A 15,710-nucleotide genomic window follows, 5' to 3' on the forward strand; every position below is an offset into this window, starting at 1 on the left:
AAAAGAATAGGTTGCTAAAGGCTGAACTATTTAATTGAATTATCTCTTTAAGAAATTGATGCAAATTAATATTATAATACTCCATTATATTGCCTCAGAATCTTTCATCCTTGAGCCTTCATGAAATATATCAATAAACTGGAGAAGAAAATGCATACTTTTTTTTTTCTGAAACCAATGTATTCTCTCCCCATTTAAGGCTTTCTAATAATGATTTCTATTTTGAAGAACGATGGTGTTTTCCTATTTATAGATTAAGAAAAAAGAGCCCAAGAGCTTCCAAGAAATGAAGTCTCTTACAGCCCTCCAGTCCTCACAGGGTATGATCCTGCTCTGTCCATGGAAGCAGATGAGCTCACTTTGCACTGCCCTGTGGAACAGAGAGGTAGGATAGCAGGCAACACACCCAGAAGGATCACAAAAGGAATTGATGAAAAATGGAGCAAACCAAACAGAATCCATTTCACACAGATGTCCCAGCATTGTAAATAATATATTATTCACTGGCCATACATAGAGGTGAAGGAATTCCCTTTTTTTCAAGGGTGTGTGTTTACAGTCTGCAGTTTCAGAACAGGAGGAATAACAATGCTGTGGTTCCTCAGCCTTATCCGGGTTATTTTATATCATGCATTGTTTTCAAATTACCAAGTAGCATTGCTGTAGTGGGGGTACCTCTGCAATTGTTTCTGCCTGCTGCGTGCTGGCAAAATAGCAGCTGTTATTGCTTTACCAGGATTGATTTCCATAGGACAGCTCCATCTAAAGCCTACCTACAGGCAACAACTCTGCAGCAAAATATCAATGCAGTCTCATTTTCAGCTTTTCTCAGACGGAAAAAAAAAAAAAAAGCATTTTCAGCAAAGTTCAACATGGGATGCCATTTATTCAGGGCACATAGAGGACAAGATGCTTATTTTTAAGGGACTAAACTTCTCTTCAATTTCCCCCTCACCAAAAAATAGGGGGGAAAAGTGCTGCTCCCAGGTATCTCTGTGCAAGGCACAAAATCTGAAAATTGGGGTTTCTGTATTATGTCAGGGGCTTTACAGAGAGGCCACATTTTGCAGTAGTGGGAAGGTAGGATGTCTTTGCTTACATGTGCCATCTGAGGGTGGCAGATTCAGAAAAGGAGCTCAGGTCTGTCACATCCTTCCAAGCAATGTTCCCGTCATTGCTTTTAAATCTCCCCCATGATCAACCTCAGTAAAAGGCCAGGGGGGTCCCATGGCCAAGGTGATGTGGGTGCTTGCATCCTGTGCAAGTCTGCAGTAGCACAGAGAGTGTATTTCCACTGTCACCTCCCACACATGGCCTCCTTCCTGCCCTGTCCATGCCACTAGCACCAGCTCAGGCTCCCATGGGAGCTGATTTGACAGAAAACTCAGCCTACAAGGAAAGATCATTTTGGCCCAGAGGAGGGCCCTGCCTCTTTGTGTTCCACAAAGAAGGGGCAGCTTGTATAACCCTTCCCATGCTCACTCCCCACTAGATACCTTCTTGTTTCTCATCTGCAGCCAACACAGGTCCAGGAACTGTTGATCTGAACCCTTGTTCAAACTGGCTTCACCTTATATCAGGTTCTGGTGAGGACACATTCACTCCACAAAACCAGGCCTCCCTTTTACATTTTAAAGCTGTTCAGCTGATGCATCTTGAAGTCATGCCCTAAATTAACTTGGATACAATTTCCTGAGTGCACCTGTGTAGTCAAGCAGTAAGTTAAAAAAAAAAAATCAGGTTATTCTTGCAGTTACACAGATGCTTAAATGCCCAGAAGAAATAAAGCCTATAATAGGTGTCACTTTTGCAAATATCTCACATCCTCATCTCCAGAGCAACATCAACTTTGACTTCAGGATAATTACACACATGTATCAAGTTGCCTGTTGGACTCTATCACCAGCACATATATTAGTCCAAGCCTTTGTTGGCCATTTCTCCTTTCAGGTGTTATATAAATGAATCTGAGCTCTTCTGTACTTCCCATCAAGCAATAGATTTAGTAAATCACTACTCCTGAAATCTCCAAGATCTGTATTTATTGGTATGCACAGAACTCAGTACATTGAATCACCTCAGGACATGGTCATGTGAAACATAATGCAACACTTTCTCCTACAAAAGAAAATATTATTTTTTTGCCAGTTCATAAATCCAGCTTTTAAAACAAGCACTACATTCACAAAGAAATGGCTTATTAAAAAAAAAAAAAAAAAAACAACCCAAACTTATTTCAATGGCCAGACTCCCAACTCTGTGTAACTGGGGAATAGTCAGGCTTTTATCCTCCTATCACTGTAGTTCTGTTTAGTTTTTGAAATTCTGAGGAAAAGAGTACTAATCCTCTTTCCCAGACCTAGACACCTGGGATGTCAGTAAGGAGAAATTGTTAGGCAGAGGTCTTTGCTGTGAGACCAAGTTAAGGTTCTGCTGCAAACTCTGTGGCCAGAAAGCATTTTGGGGACATCAGATCATGCTGACAGCCTGCTAGTGTACACTTTCTTAAAAGAAAAAAAAGAAACAGAGGGATTAGAAACAAGAGGAGCCCTTCCAATGAATCAAAGAAGATGGACAAAAAGAAAAATCTAGTCTACTGATCCAGATAATACAGGCAGACTAGCACATACTGGAATTTGGGACTAAAACCAATGAGAGCTGACTTGAGGACATTCTGCAGGGAAGGACAAGCACAGCCATGAATGGTGCCATTATGTGACTATTTTAATTAATTTTTGTAATGAAGCTGAAGCTCTAATTTATCACATCCCAAAAGTAAATAGAAAAGGTTATGACCTTAATTGCAGAGGTGGGGAAGGAAAACCTAATTCTTGAGTAGTGAGCTATCACTCATTACTGCAGTTGGATAGATACAGTTGGTGTGTTACTATGAATAGTGCAGATTAAACAGTCAAAATAGTGGGTAGTCACAGCCTCATTCCCTCTTCCCTTCATCTTATTTCCAAGCCTTTGATTAGCAACATTTTGTACCAGTTTTACCATGTGGATTGCAATACTCCTGACTCCTCAAGACTCTGACTTAACATGTCTGGGAACATATTAGCCTTTATTTTCTTAGTAAGCAGATGTGTGAAGCCTCAGGAGGATGCAGAGATTACAGGAGGTCCTACCTGCCTTCTTATTTTCTGCTAACCCCTCATGGGTATATACCTATGCAGGAGCTAGTGATGGACAGACAGTTTTTCAATGTAACATGTCTACAATGTGAAAAAAGTACAAAAGTCACATCTCTGTAACCATGGCCACTAAATAAATACAATTAAATGTGCATTATATGCTGTTCAGAACGCGTCTGTGTATCACTCAGACTGCGAACAACCATCCCTGCACTTAGTTTATGAGGTCATCTTTGTGGACCAAGGCAAAAGTGCATGGACAGGTCTGAGATTGGTGTGAATCCTTATGCCTAGTCAAATGCTGTACCTCTAAGTTCCACATAAAAAGAATACAATACTATTTACTCACTGAATTAAGGGGTTTCTGCTCCAGACCTTTATGTCTTTTGCCGTATATTATCAGTTTGAAGAGGAAATTATCCAGAATCAGAACATGAAGGATTTGAGCAGAAATGTTCATAGTAAAAAATGCTGTTCTAGCAAGTTCTGCTATGGCAGAAACAAAGGAACAAACTGCATTAGGCTGACTAGTTCAGACAAGGCATACCAGTATTAGGGTGTATATTATTAGATAAACACCTATAATGTGGCAGCTGTCATCAAAAATTCCAGTAGTAAATAGCTACTTCCTCAAAATCCTTGTGTTAATATCCACCCTCCTTTCAAGCATATGCAGAAGCAGCTGCTGGTATTCTAGAAACACAAACATTTCTTCTGGCCTTGACCTTTCCTCAATATTACTGCTGAAAATCAGGCACTTCTATATTGTGTCTTTAAACATTGAGTGGCAAGGCAGATTAGTTAGCTGGTTGGCATCACATTTTACCAGTTTAGGTCCTGAGCACAAAACTTGATGTATTCTGCCAGGAGTCAAGATCATCAGAAAACTTCTCCTGGTGCTTTCAACATCTGGGGAAAAAATCTGAATGACTTTCTAAACTTTGGTTAGTACAGGGGAATAACAGATCTTCCCTCTTCTGTGGCTGTCAAATCAAAGGTGGACTACCCTTTTTTGAAGGACATGTTTTAACAAAACGCAAATCAGCACAAATCCTGATGGCCTGTGCTACCCGACAGGATGATCTAACAGTGCCATTTGACTTTGAAGGCTGTGGCTGTGTGAATCAACCTCTAACAAAGGGTTTAGCACAAATCTTGAGAGACAGCTGCCAGTCTTACTGATGATCAGGGATGATATGTAAGGAAAGCACTGATCTTTTCATGCTCCTGTCCCAGTGGGTTGAGGCACAGAAGCAGAAAGGGCAAAGATCCCATGATACATGATCTGTGTATGCCCAGTGGGCAGCATGCTAGTCTCCAAAGCTGTATCTCTTTTGAGGGCACTACGGCTGTCAGCAAAGGTAATGTCTCTCATTAGGCCTAGCAGGATATTTGGGAAAAGTAGCCAAGTGTTTGAATGCATGAATGAGCTTTTCCTAAAGCCTGCCTGAAACGCTAAGATCTTCAAAGCTAAGTGAGGACCTTTAAAGTACAAAACAATTTCTCCAGGTAACCTTTGACATTGCTCACGTGAGTAAAAAAAGCAAAATGTTGTTTCTTAGAGAAGAGCTTCCACATCAGGTTTAGTTAGAGTAGAAAATACCCTCCCTGTCTATCTGGATACTTGGTTGACATCCACATCTTTTGGCCTTTTGTAGCTGAATCCCATGGCAACGCTGATTTCCCAGCCTGTGCTCTGCTGAGCAGGGATGGGTGAACGGAGCCGACGGCGTTAGTTACAGCTGACAGAGGCTGCAGCATGGGGACCTCCTGCAAATGCTGCTTGAAAGGGGGAGCAGATTTTGCATCCCTTCAGTTACAAAAGGAGCCCTTGGCTCTACTGCCAAGGCTGGCCTTCAGCTCTGTCGGTCTCAGTCATCTGCGAAGAATTGCTGCACGCTGACCCAGATACTCCATCAGCCCTGCTGCAGCGCTGGCTCAGCGACGGGGCTGCCATTTCCCTGCTCTCTGTTCTGCCCTATATCCTGCCTCAGAGATTAATTAAAAAAAAAAAAAAAAAAAAGAAAAAATAAAAGAGGGACAAAGTAATGTTAATCAGAATAGCCTTTTCCTCCAATGATTTTTCTGCAAAACAGAGTTTCCCAGGGAAATCTGTTGCTTTAATTTTCCCCTTCTGTTCGCCTTCCTTGACATCTCACTATGCTGCTTTAACTCAGGAATCCTGACACATTCCTAACATATGCTGTCCTTAAGAGAAGAGAAATGTGCCATCTCCACTCTATGCTTTCCTTGCATCTCCTCCATGTGTGCCATAGTATGTCAACAGAGAGTAGGGAGAGCAATTTATGAGCTAAAGAGGGGAGCCCGGAGTGAGGGCAAGCCTAGGCCCCTGACAGCAGCCACCTGAGATGCTCCCGTTGCCCTCCAGGGCTGTGTTGTTAACAGGGCACTCAGTCCAGCATGTGAGGATGCACCTTGAGTCCTGTGTCCAGTTCTGGGCCCCTCACTTCAAGACACTGAAGTGCTGGAGTGTGTCCAGAGAAGGGCAGCAGAGCTGGTGAGGGGTCTGGAGAACAAGTCACTCCAGGAGCAGCTGAGGGATCTGGGAGTCTTTAGCCTGGATCAAAGGAGGCTCAGGGGAGACCTTATTGCCACAACTACCTGTAGGAGTGGCCAGGTGGGGGTTGGACTCTTCTCCCAGGAAAGGAGTGGCAGGATAAGAGGACATAGTGTCAAGATGTGCCAGGGGAGATTCAGGTTGGACAGCAGGAAGAACTTAATGGAAAAGGTTGCTAAGCATTGGAATGCCAAGGGAAGTGGTGGAGACACCATTGCTGGAAGTGTTCAAGAAATGAGTTGATGTGGCAGTGTTGTGGCTTATTTGACAAGGTGGTGATTAGTCAAAAGTTGGACTTGAAAACCTTGGAGGTCTTTTCCAACCTTAATGCTTCTGACATTATAAGTAGTACAGTGGATAATATTAAAGTGTCTTTATAGCTGCTAGTGTCTACTAGAGAGGAATTGAAAAAAAGCCAAAACCTTTAATTGCCTCTGAAATTTCACTAGAATCAAATTACATTGTCAAGAATAATTTTTTTCTCTAAAAAAATTACAGGTATAAAGGTATATGTGGAAATAACATTCCCCTTTATTCAGTAAAGGGTAATATTCATCTTTGTAGTCTTCCAATAGAGGACTACTGGGCAACACCAGCAGAAGATCCCAGAAGGCAAACTTCCTCCTCCTGGTTTGCTTGGTGTGACAGCACGAGGCCTTGAGAAGTCACAGCATCCTGCAGCTGGATGAAGCAGGTGTTGTGCTCCCTTGCCACCTTGGTGGTTCAAGGAGAAGAGCTGCCTGGGCCTGGAGACTCCTTGGTTGAGCCTGGTCCACTACTGACTGCTGTGAATAAAATCCCTGCCCTCCTTTCTTCTCTGAACCGTGTGGGGCCACAGGCTTGGTTCTCTGCTCGTCTATGCCACTTCTGTGTGTCCTGAAATGAATCATTTGGACCAGAGTGCTCACACTCCATCCCTTGGTTTCCTATCTTCATTAGAATGCTGCTGCAGCCTCAGAGGTACCAGCTGCCCCTGTGTGCTGCACCAGTGGTGTCTGTCCAGTGGGATGGACAGTGTGGTTTTGGCTTTGTCTTTGGTGGCATGAAGTGTGTGTTCATCCACACATGACAGAAGAGACCACTACTGGCAGGTTATCTTGCAGGCAAGATTGTTCAGATAAGTGGGAAGAAAATAATGCAAGGCAGAGCAATAAACATTGTACTCCACTCAGCAGGATTTGCAGGGCAGTAAGTGAATAATGCAGAAGCCAGGGGAAACAATGCAGCCTTATTCCAAGAGATATAAAAATACAACTTTGGAGCTTGACAATTTCTTAGAATTTAAAAACCCAGTGCTGCAAAGATGACCATCTCAAGAAAAGCAAAGGATTCTCTGACTTCAGGAGACATCTTTTCCTAAAAAGGAGGAAGCCAAAAGGAGATGAGTTCTGAGAACCCTGGCCTACGATCTTTGTCTGCTGCTTTTCTTCTTGAGATAATAAAAATAGCAGAGTTTCCTGGAGGGCTTTTGCCAATGGAGGGACTGTGACAAGGACTGGTCTGGGGAAATGTCAGCCTCAGTTTTAACTCAAGCCACTTATTTTTCCTCCCTCACTGACCTCTGATTAACCTTTGATCTTTCTTCTACATCCACAGTCTTGTCAAGGCCAAATCCTCTATCACAGAGTGAAGTCAGAGTAACAAAGCTGTGGCAGGAGAGAGTGATGGAGAAGCTGTGTAGCAACAGGATTGGGTTTTGAGAATAGATCCCTAAGGAACAAGTATATACAGGATGTTTTCTCACTCTCTGAAGACTTCAGAGCACTTGTGTCATTAGGTACAGAGGCTGGACTCCCTCAAAGGAAGACTGGCAGACTTGAAAGTCAGTGCCCAGCTGACTTTTGTGGAGATTGTCGGGTGACAGAGGAGACAACACCCTAAAGTCTGGTGTCCCACTACCGTGGGGAAAGGCTTCATGTTGCCCAGTGCCACACAACTTCATTTCAGCTGAGCAGAACCGAACTGAGGTGAAGCTTGCCCCAGGACAAACAAGTGAAATCTTTTGTTCCCATCTTTCCCAGAAAGGGCTTCTGAAGCTGGGAATTGCCTTGCCTTCCCACCTCTTAGTGCACATTGTAAGTCCATCTTGCCCAGGCTGCAAAGGCAGACAGAGTAATGTGATCAGAAATGTAGGTCTGGAGGCTATCTTAAGCAGACATATATGATTTGGGAGTATAGACTATATTTGGGTTTGTGGTTGGTTTTTGGTTTTGTTTTTGTATTTTTGTTTGTTTGTTTTTCTTTGGTCTTTAGCTTTTGTTTGTTTGTTTTTGTTGGTTTTGGGTTTCTTTTTGAGGGGGAGGATGTTATTAGAAGCTGTTCTGTTCAAATTGTTGAATTGAATACCTCATTGAAAAGTGTAGATGATTTACTTCTTTCTGCACACAAAATCCACTGCATAGCATTGCAGAGGCACCAGTGGATTAAAAATAAGGTAATATGAGAAGTCAGTGAGCTGATTTGTCTGTCACCTGTCATGAGTTTAACTTTCAGTTGAATTCAGCAACTTTATTCTTAAAGATACTGAGCTTTCCAAGTAATAAAGTAAATGCAAAGATGGCAAGCATTGCATTTAAAATATTTATCAGGGCTAGCAAAATAGATATGTTCCATTCCCCCATTTTTATTTATGAATTTAATGCAGCTAGATGAAGTAATTTTAAAAGGCGCACAGTAATATTCCCCTGCATTAATCACTCATTGATTGCCAATGCAATCTGAGATAGTGGTACCAAACAGGAAATATGCTTCCAGGTTTTGTTATCTCTCTCCCACTGTGATCATTCACTGTGCTTGCTTTGCTCCTCCATCCCATGCCTCCATCACAGGCAAGAAGCTGAGTGTGCCAAGGAGGAACAATGGTTTGTGTCTGTGTTGTGAAACATGGAGCTCCTGCTCCCACACGGACCAAACACAGAGTGCACAGTACGTGCCCAGGCGCTGCAGCATGAACTCTTTGAAGCACTTTGTCAGTTGTCTCTCTGATATCCCAATAAAACAGAGCTTTTTGGAGCATTAATTTTTCAAGATGAGGGTGTTTATGCCATTGCAGTCTGTGTAATGCCGGAGCTGTATTTTGCCAGGTTACTATTTTATTTCTTCAGTATTCAATGCACTTTCTATTGGTGCTGATGGCAAGTCTCCCACTTAGAAATGCTGGGAGGAGGAACTGTCTATTGTGATAACAGCATATTGTATGTAAAATCTGATATGAGGATTTTGTAGATATGGCACTGCATTATTTAATTGATTTAATGTCCATGCCTTGAGCTGCATTAAGACTCTGAACTTAATGTAGTCCTTGAAACAAAAGCAGACTTTTCTAAAATTATTTTCTGCAATGGCCAAAATAAAGAAAAAAAAAAAAGGAAAAAGGGAATGTTTGTGTGCCAGAGGCTCCTGCATTTCACAAGTGACAGGAGAATTTTTCTGTCTCGAAACACTGATGGTTTTATCTCCAGGTGGGAGCTGGGAGGCAGGAGCAGGTGTCTCTCCCATGGGCAAGCTCTGTGAAAGCCTGCATCCACCTCTGAGCAGAGAGCTCAGCAGGCCTTCCTGTGGTCCCCAAATCACTGCCAGCTGTCAAAGTGAAATGGTTCAGCAGTGAGTCTCCTGGGCTGCATTCTGGCCAAAATTCACTTGGATTACAAACCCATTGCTCCAGCCTGTCCCAGAAGCAGGAAATCACCATCAGCTGGCTGCTGGGATCTGCTCACAGTGACAGACAGTGCTGCTGCTCACCTGCTGCAGTGTGTCTGCAGGAGCTCACTGGGACCAGTGGCTCGCTTTGATGGTCTTATGAATGCAGCACTCCCTCCTTCCCCAGGCTGGGGGAACGATGACTTCCTGGGAAAAAAATAGATTAAAAAAATATAAAGTGGGAGGAGAGGCAAGGTGTACTGCTGCAAGCAGCCTCCTCTGATGGTCAAAATGTCCTCTGAAACTCCAGCCACCAGATTCTCTCAAAGCACTATCACTCTGACTGAAACAGCAAATAGCTTTCACCAAAATAAAGAAATTGCTGTTATTTCACATATATTTTGGCTGTGGACATCTTGGCTGTAGGTTGACTCTAGAATCAAATTAGAGACCTTGCCAATTCTACAGGTAGCAAGGCCGTCTAATCCCAGTTTGTCATCAATTTTGAAAAGGAGAAAGAAGTTTCCTGTTTGGGGACTAAGTCAGGCTCTGATTATTTGTAATTAAAGGTAAGACATTCATGAGAAACAGACTGTCATAGGTACAGCCTGTCATGTTTCTTCTCTCTTCAGCACTCACTGCCTACAACACACTGAGGGATTTGGTGATTTGGGCTCAGCTAAAGCCCCACTTCAGCCCATTTGTAAGCTGGATCTTCAGCAGGACTCAGTTGAAAGAAGAAGTCATTGCCTTTTCTTCACTTGTGGATGCAGTGAAGCAATCAATTTCTGCCTTGTCAACCTTTTATGACTAAGTATAAAGGCGCACAAGAAAGCAGGATGCTGTTAAGCTGTTGGCTGATCCCACAGAGCAAGGGCCAGCAGTGGAGCATTACCAGGCTTAGGGGTCCCATGGGCTCCTCTGCATTGAAGGGATGAGACCTGTAGGAGAAAAGGAAGAGGAGAGCAGAAAGATGTGGACTTCTGAGGGTAATCAGGAGCATCTTCCTATGAAAGAGATGGGGGACGGAAGCTTTGATTCCTCTTTCTCCAACATGCCTTCACTTCCATTTTTTCCCTCTTTATTTCTAGTTCATGGGAAAAACATTGCTACTAGAGTTCCAGTGGCTTAAAATATGCATAGGGATTATTTGGGGGAAATCTTGGCTCTGGTGAAGTTAACAGGAGTTTTAGAATCAACTTCAATGGTGCCTGAATTTCACCTTGTTGTAATACTGTCCTAAAACATTTCCAGGGCTCTGCAAAAACCCCTGTCTGCTCAATGCTGACCTTTGTATCACAGCTGGACAGAACCTGGTACCCTCCTGTGAAATTCACCATTCTTTTGTGATAAAGCACATCCTTTTCTCAAGGGGTTACAACAAATAAATACCCCCTACTCATCCTGAAAATGGGATCAACAGTGTCATGTATCAGTGGGCACCATGAACAGACCTTTGTAGCTTCAGTGGGAAACTGTTGGAAATCACATGTTGCTACAAAGGTTGTTTATTTGAGGGACAACTGGAATATTCCAGTGATCCAGATTTAGTTATTTTTTGTGTCCCTTTCCATAGGGAATTGGCAATGTATTTAAATTTGGGGGATCATGACTAGTTATTCAAGTTTTGCTCTGCTTGATTTAGGCTGTATATATTTTGGAAACACTGTCTGCTCTGAGCAGCAGATAGCATGATGCCACAGCCCACATCAGTGAAAAGCTCTTGTGATTATTAATTTTTTCTTCCATGTTCAGAGAAGGCTGTGTTTTTTTCTCCCTCTCTCTCTATTTTATTGCCAATGTGAAATGCTTTAAAATTGCCATTAAGGAATGTGTTACCCAGTGGGATGTACGCTATATTTCACTTTTTAGGCTCTTTCCAAGAGCAGTGTAGCTCTGAATCTACAATATAATTGTGATGATTGAAAAAGTACAAGCATTTTCTTTTTGGTAAGTGTAAGTTTGGGTCTATTGACAATAGGCTTCTACTGTTATGTGCAGAGCCCTTGTTTCCATAAATGCACAGCGATTTCGATCCGATTGGCCTGATTTTCCAAGATACTTGAATATCTGAGGATCTTAAGCTGGTGGTCTTCAACTTCTCAGCAATGAGTCCAGACACTGGTGATTCAAAAGCTAGATCCAAAGAAGGAACCACCCAAATTTGTGAAGTCCAATGACTTTATCTTTTTCCTTACCCCCCTCTTTGCCTTTCCTATTCTGAGAAGATCTCAGACTGATTTCTTCAGTTCCACTCTACCTTTCAAAAGCACTTCTGGAACATTTGTTTCACCATCCTCAAAGAGCCCTGGGATCAGGGAGTGTATCAGCAGCAAGGGGTGACTCAGCAGTGAGAAGTGGTTTTCAGCCAAACCTGCCTCCCACAGCAACTCTGAGAGGGAGTAAGCAGCCCGTGTGTGCAAACACAGTGAGAGGGGATGGCAGCTGCTCCTCACACAGTATCTGCCTCCTGTGTCAGCTCAGTGTGTGCCCACGTAGCACACCATCCTCAGCAGCCAGCACCAGAGTGGATCTTCCCTCGCAATCCTTTCCCAGCCTGCAGCTGAGGATCCCTTCCTGCCTCTTTCCTGTCTCGCAGCTTGCCTGGCACCTGTGTCTCTCTGCAAACCTCAGCTCTAGTAGGGGACAGCAGCACTTTGGGGAGCCCCCGAGAGAAGATGGGACTGTAGCTTTTGTACATTTTATACTCAAAGATGGTGTGATGAAGTGAGGTTGCCCTCTGCACTGCTTTGTCACCCCCAAGCCCAGCCTCATGTTGGCTTGGCTGTGTGCTGTGGGATGAGATCACTGCACTGGCTGTGCAGGAGCAGGATGCTCAGAGATGTCCCCACCTCTGCTGTGGACTCACTGCATGAGGCTTTAAGGGCAGGTATCTTCTCTGTTCTCTGTATGAAAAGGCTAAAAAAGCAACTCTGACCTACCAAGATTAAAATAACTCAAGAGCCTGGTCTGTGTCTTATTAACTGATCATTGCCAGAAATGAAGAGAAAAAATAAACTGGGAAATTAACTCTTTCACTTGTTTCATTCCACTGCTGTTTAATTCCCACAACCTCTACTTGCCTCCCTGGGCCCCTGTATATCTCTTAGCACAAGCAACAAATTTGGTTGTTCTACTGAGAGACAGAATTCTGGTGCAATGCATAGGGAACCCTATCATGTAGCTGACAGTAAAGTGCAAATTTCATTGAAAATGCTTTTGAAAGACAGAGAAGGTGGATGGTGAACCAAAGGCTAGAACAGAGGGGCTCCCGCTGACATCACTAAAACTCCTTTGGTGTCTTCAATAGGAGTCACACTGGGTGTGGAGTCTGGGACATTTTGTAGACCTCAGCCCTCCACTGCTGTGATCAATGCTGGAGGAGGATGGTTTTGAAGTCCCTTTCAGGCAGTTTTAGGCCAGAGAAATGTATGTATCCAAGATGCTAGAGATTATTTGAGTTATTTTTGCTAGCACAGTTCATTAAAAAACATCCTTGATGACACAGTTACTTTGTTCTGTGAGTTATGACATGAGAATAAACATTTCCCTGCCTAGGGAAAGGCTGATTACTCTCTACTAAATGCACAATGAGTAGCACCAAAATTGTGACCTTGAGGAGCTTTTGTCAAATAGGGGAAAAATGTTCCAAAGTTTAAAGCCCGGCTTCCACTCCTGGGAGAAGCAGCAGTAGTGTGCTGTATGCTTCAGGATTCTGCTGTGCTCCTTGCAGGTGCTGGCTTGCTCCAGCTGATCTCCAGCAGATTACGTCCTGAGTTTAATATCTGGAGTTTGTGGAATTGGCAAGGCAAGCAGAGTACTCACAAATTGTTGGGGAGGGAAGAGATCCTTCTGCAGACCCTCTTCCTCTGATTTCCATCACAACCACTCACTTCTCACAGGCTGCTCCTGCTTGGCCACACTGGCCCATTGCTGCAAAGACAGTGTCTGGTGGTGAAACATTTTTTAGCTGTGAGAAACAGAATCCCTTGCCACTTGCATCAAGAAATTCCTACAGCATAAGTCTACATGCTTGTGTTTTTCCTCTGTTTACATAACTATAACTATTTTTAGCTAGGCAAGGACTTTTCATTGTTACCTCTGCTTATTTTCAAAAACTTTAACATGTAGTATCATATTAGTCCCAATTATTTTGTGTTGCTTTTGTTCCCTATTCCTTTCATTCCTTGCCCCCTCTCCTCAGTGAATCCTAGTCCATGGTCTCCTTCCCAACAGGCATAGGCTGGTTTCAGCATGTCTGCTCCACTCTGATTTAGCCTAGCCCCTTCCCCCAACACAAAAATAAGAAACCCTTCTCACAATCCCAGTCACTATTGCTGATGGCTTATTTCCAGCTCTTAAACTTACAAACCTAATTATAGCTCAATACGCTTGAAAAGAAATCATTAAGGGAATACATTTGTGAATGTAGAACAAAGATCTGATTCTGGGATTTTCTTTATGCAATTACTTAGTGTAAATAACAGTGTTTGACACCTGCTTTCTCTCCCATGAAGTCTCAAAGCAGTTTACATCTATGAATCCATTGAGCCTGAGTGCTGCAGAGAGAGGAACCATTCATGAGCATCTAACCACATGTTCTAATCTACTGATGTTATTTTTCTTTTAAATTTACTGACTTGCTCTTACTCTCTCTGTGACCCCAGTCATGCTCCTCCTCACTTCAGGGGCTGAAGCATGGGTGAATTAGACCTTCAAAGATTCGAATTACATCAAAAATATAGCACTACAGCCCTAAATGGTGACATTCAATGGAGACCCTCAGCTCCTTGCTTTATTCTAAGCCATTAAGCATCATCATTCATCTATAAAATACAGCACAGTTGCACACTGATGCAGAGATTATTTTTTTCACTTTTTCTTCATTTCCCTTCACTATTAATGTAATGTGAATAGTGAGTGTGGGGCTAAGGAGCTCCATCCTAGTGTGCTCTGCTGTGACAGCCTTAATACACTTTTTGTGCAAATTATGTTTTGCTTTTTTCCCTTGATTCTGATGAAAAACTGCAAACTTGCAGTTAGTGTTTGAAAACCAGTGCTAAGTTGAAAAGTTCATGCATTACTCAGGGGACTGAACTTCAAAACCAGAATTTCTCTTCTGGATCATATTTCTACACAGGGAATTCAGGACTCAACAATGACAAACCCCAAACAGGACTCAAACTAAGAACACAGCCACATGAGTTTATCATGACTTTTTTATTCTCAAATTAATATTTTTCCATTTCCCTGTCCCCTTTCAGACCTAAGTGTCATTTGGCTGCAGTTCACAAAAGCTCAGCTCTGTGGTGGGCCTGTTCACAGTTTCTTTCCATGGAGGCCAGGGTTACAAAGACAATCAGATTGATTTAACCAAGCAAAACCATCCACCTGCATGGCCCAACAGTCTGTGAAAGTACACCAAGGCCAGCTATTTCAAGCAGTAGATGAGTTCTTTCATAACTGCTTTTAACAAGGTATTTTGTTTTAACTTCAATCCCATGTTCCCAGAAAGTGTCTTTTGGTGGAAGGGTTGATTTGCTTGGGAGAATTTACTCTTGCTGTGAATCATCCTTTCTGTTGGATCTTTACTGCGAGCCTTGACAAATGTTTCAAAGTCCATTCAATTTTCCCTGGGCAATCATCAACATGCAGATCAGAGGCCTCATTCTGAAGACCTCTGGCCATGCTCTGGCAGACCTGAGTTCAGAACTCCTCTACTACACAGATTGCTGCGTAGATCCCTTGTACCCAGAGGTGTGCCTAAAACGTACACCGCACAGTATGTCCACTGGAAAATAAGCAAAAATTAGCTCCCTGTATGAAGAATATTTTAATCAAGTCAAAGTATTAAGCCTCATCTATGAGAATTCAAGTGTATTGCTGTTTTTAGGTGCCTTCTGGGAGAGGGATGTAACAGTGATAAAGGGGGAGGTAAAGGATGGGGAGAGGACCTAGAACCACAATTCTTTACGGCATCACGAGGTGTGACTTGGGGTGAGACCAGAAATGCCTGTGTAGATATCAAGATATCTAGATCTCCTCAGATTCCACAGAGGTTTTCTTCTACTCGTGTGCAAAGCTAGCTTCACCTTGTTGGTCTTCTCACAGCTCATGTAATGAGATGGATTAAAAACCCTCTTATCTTTTACTTCTTCAGTCTGTGCAAGGTTCCATCACTTTGAAACCATGATGGACTTGGCAAAAAACTTACTGAAATTCTTTAATATTCTTCCTTGTTATGTTCACTGAGCTGTATTTACATGTTTTTGCCCACAGCTTGTGCACCATCACTTTTTATACACCCTGAAATATACCTACACTTAGACTGAGCATTCAGAGCTTTGTGGTACCCT

Source organism: Serinus canaria, chromosome 2, assembly GCF_022539315.1.
Source record: "Serinus canaria isolate serCan28SL12 chromosome 2, serCan2020, whole genome shotgun sequence".
Lineage (NCBI taxonomy): Eukaryota > Metazoa > Chordata > Aves > Passeriformes > Fringillidae > Serinus > Serinus canaria.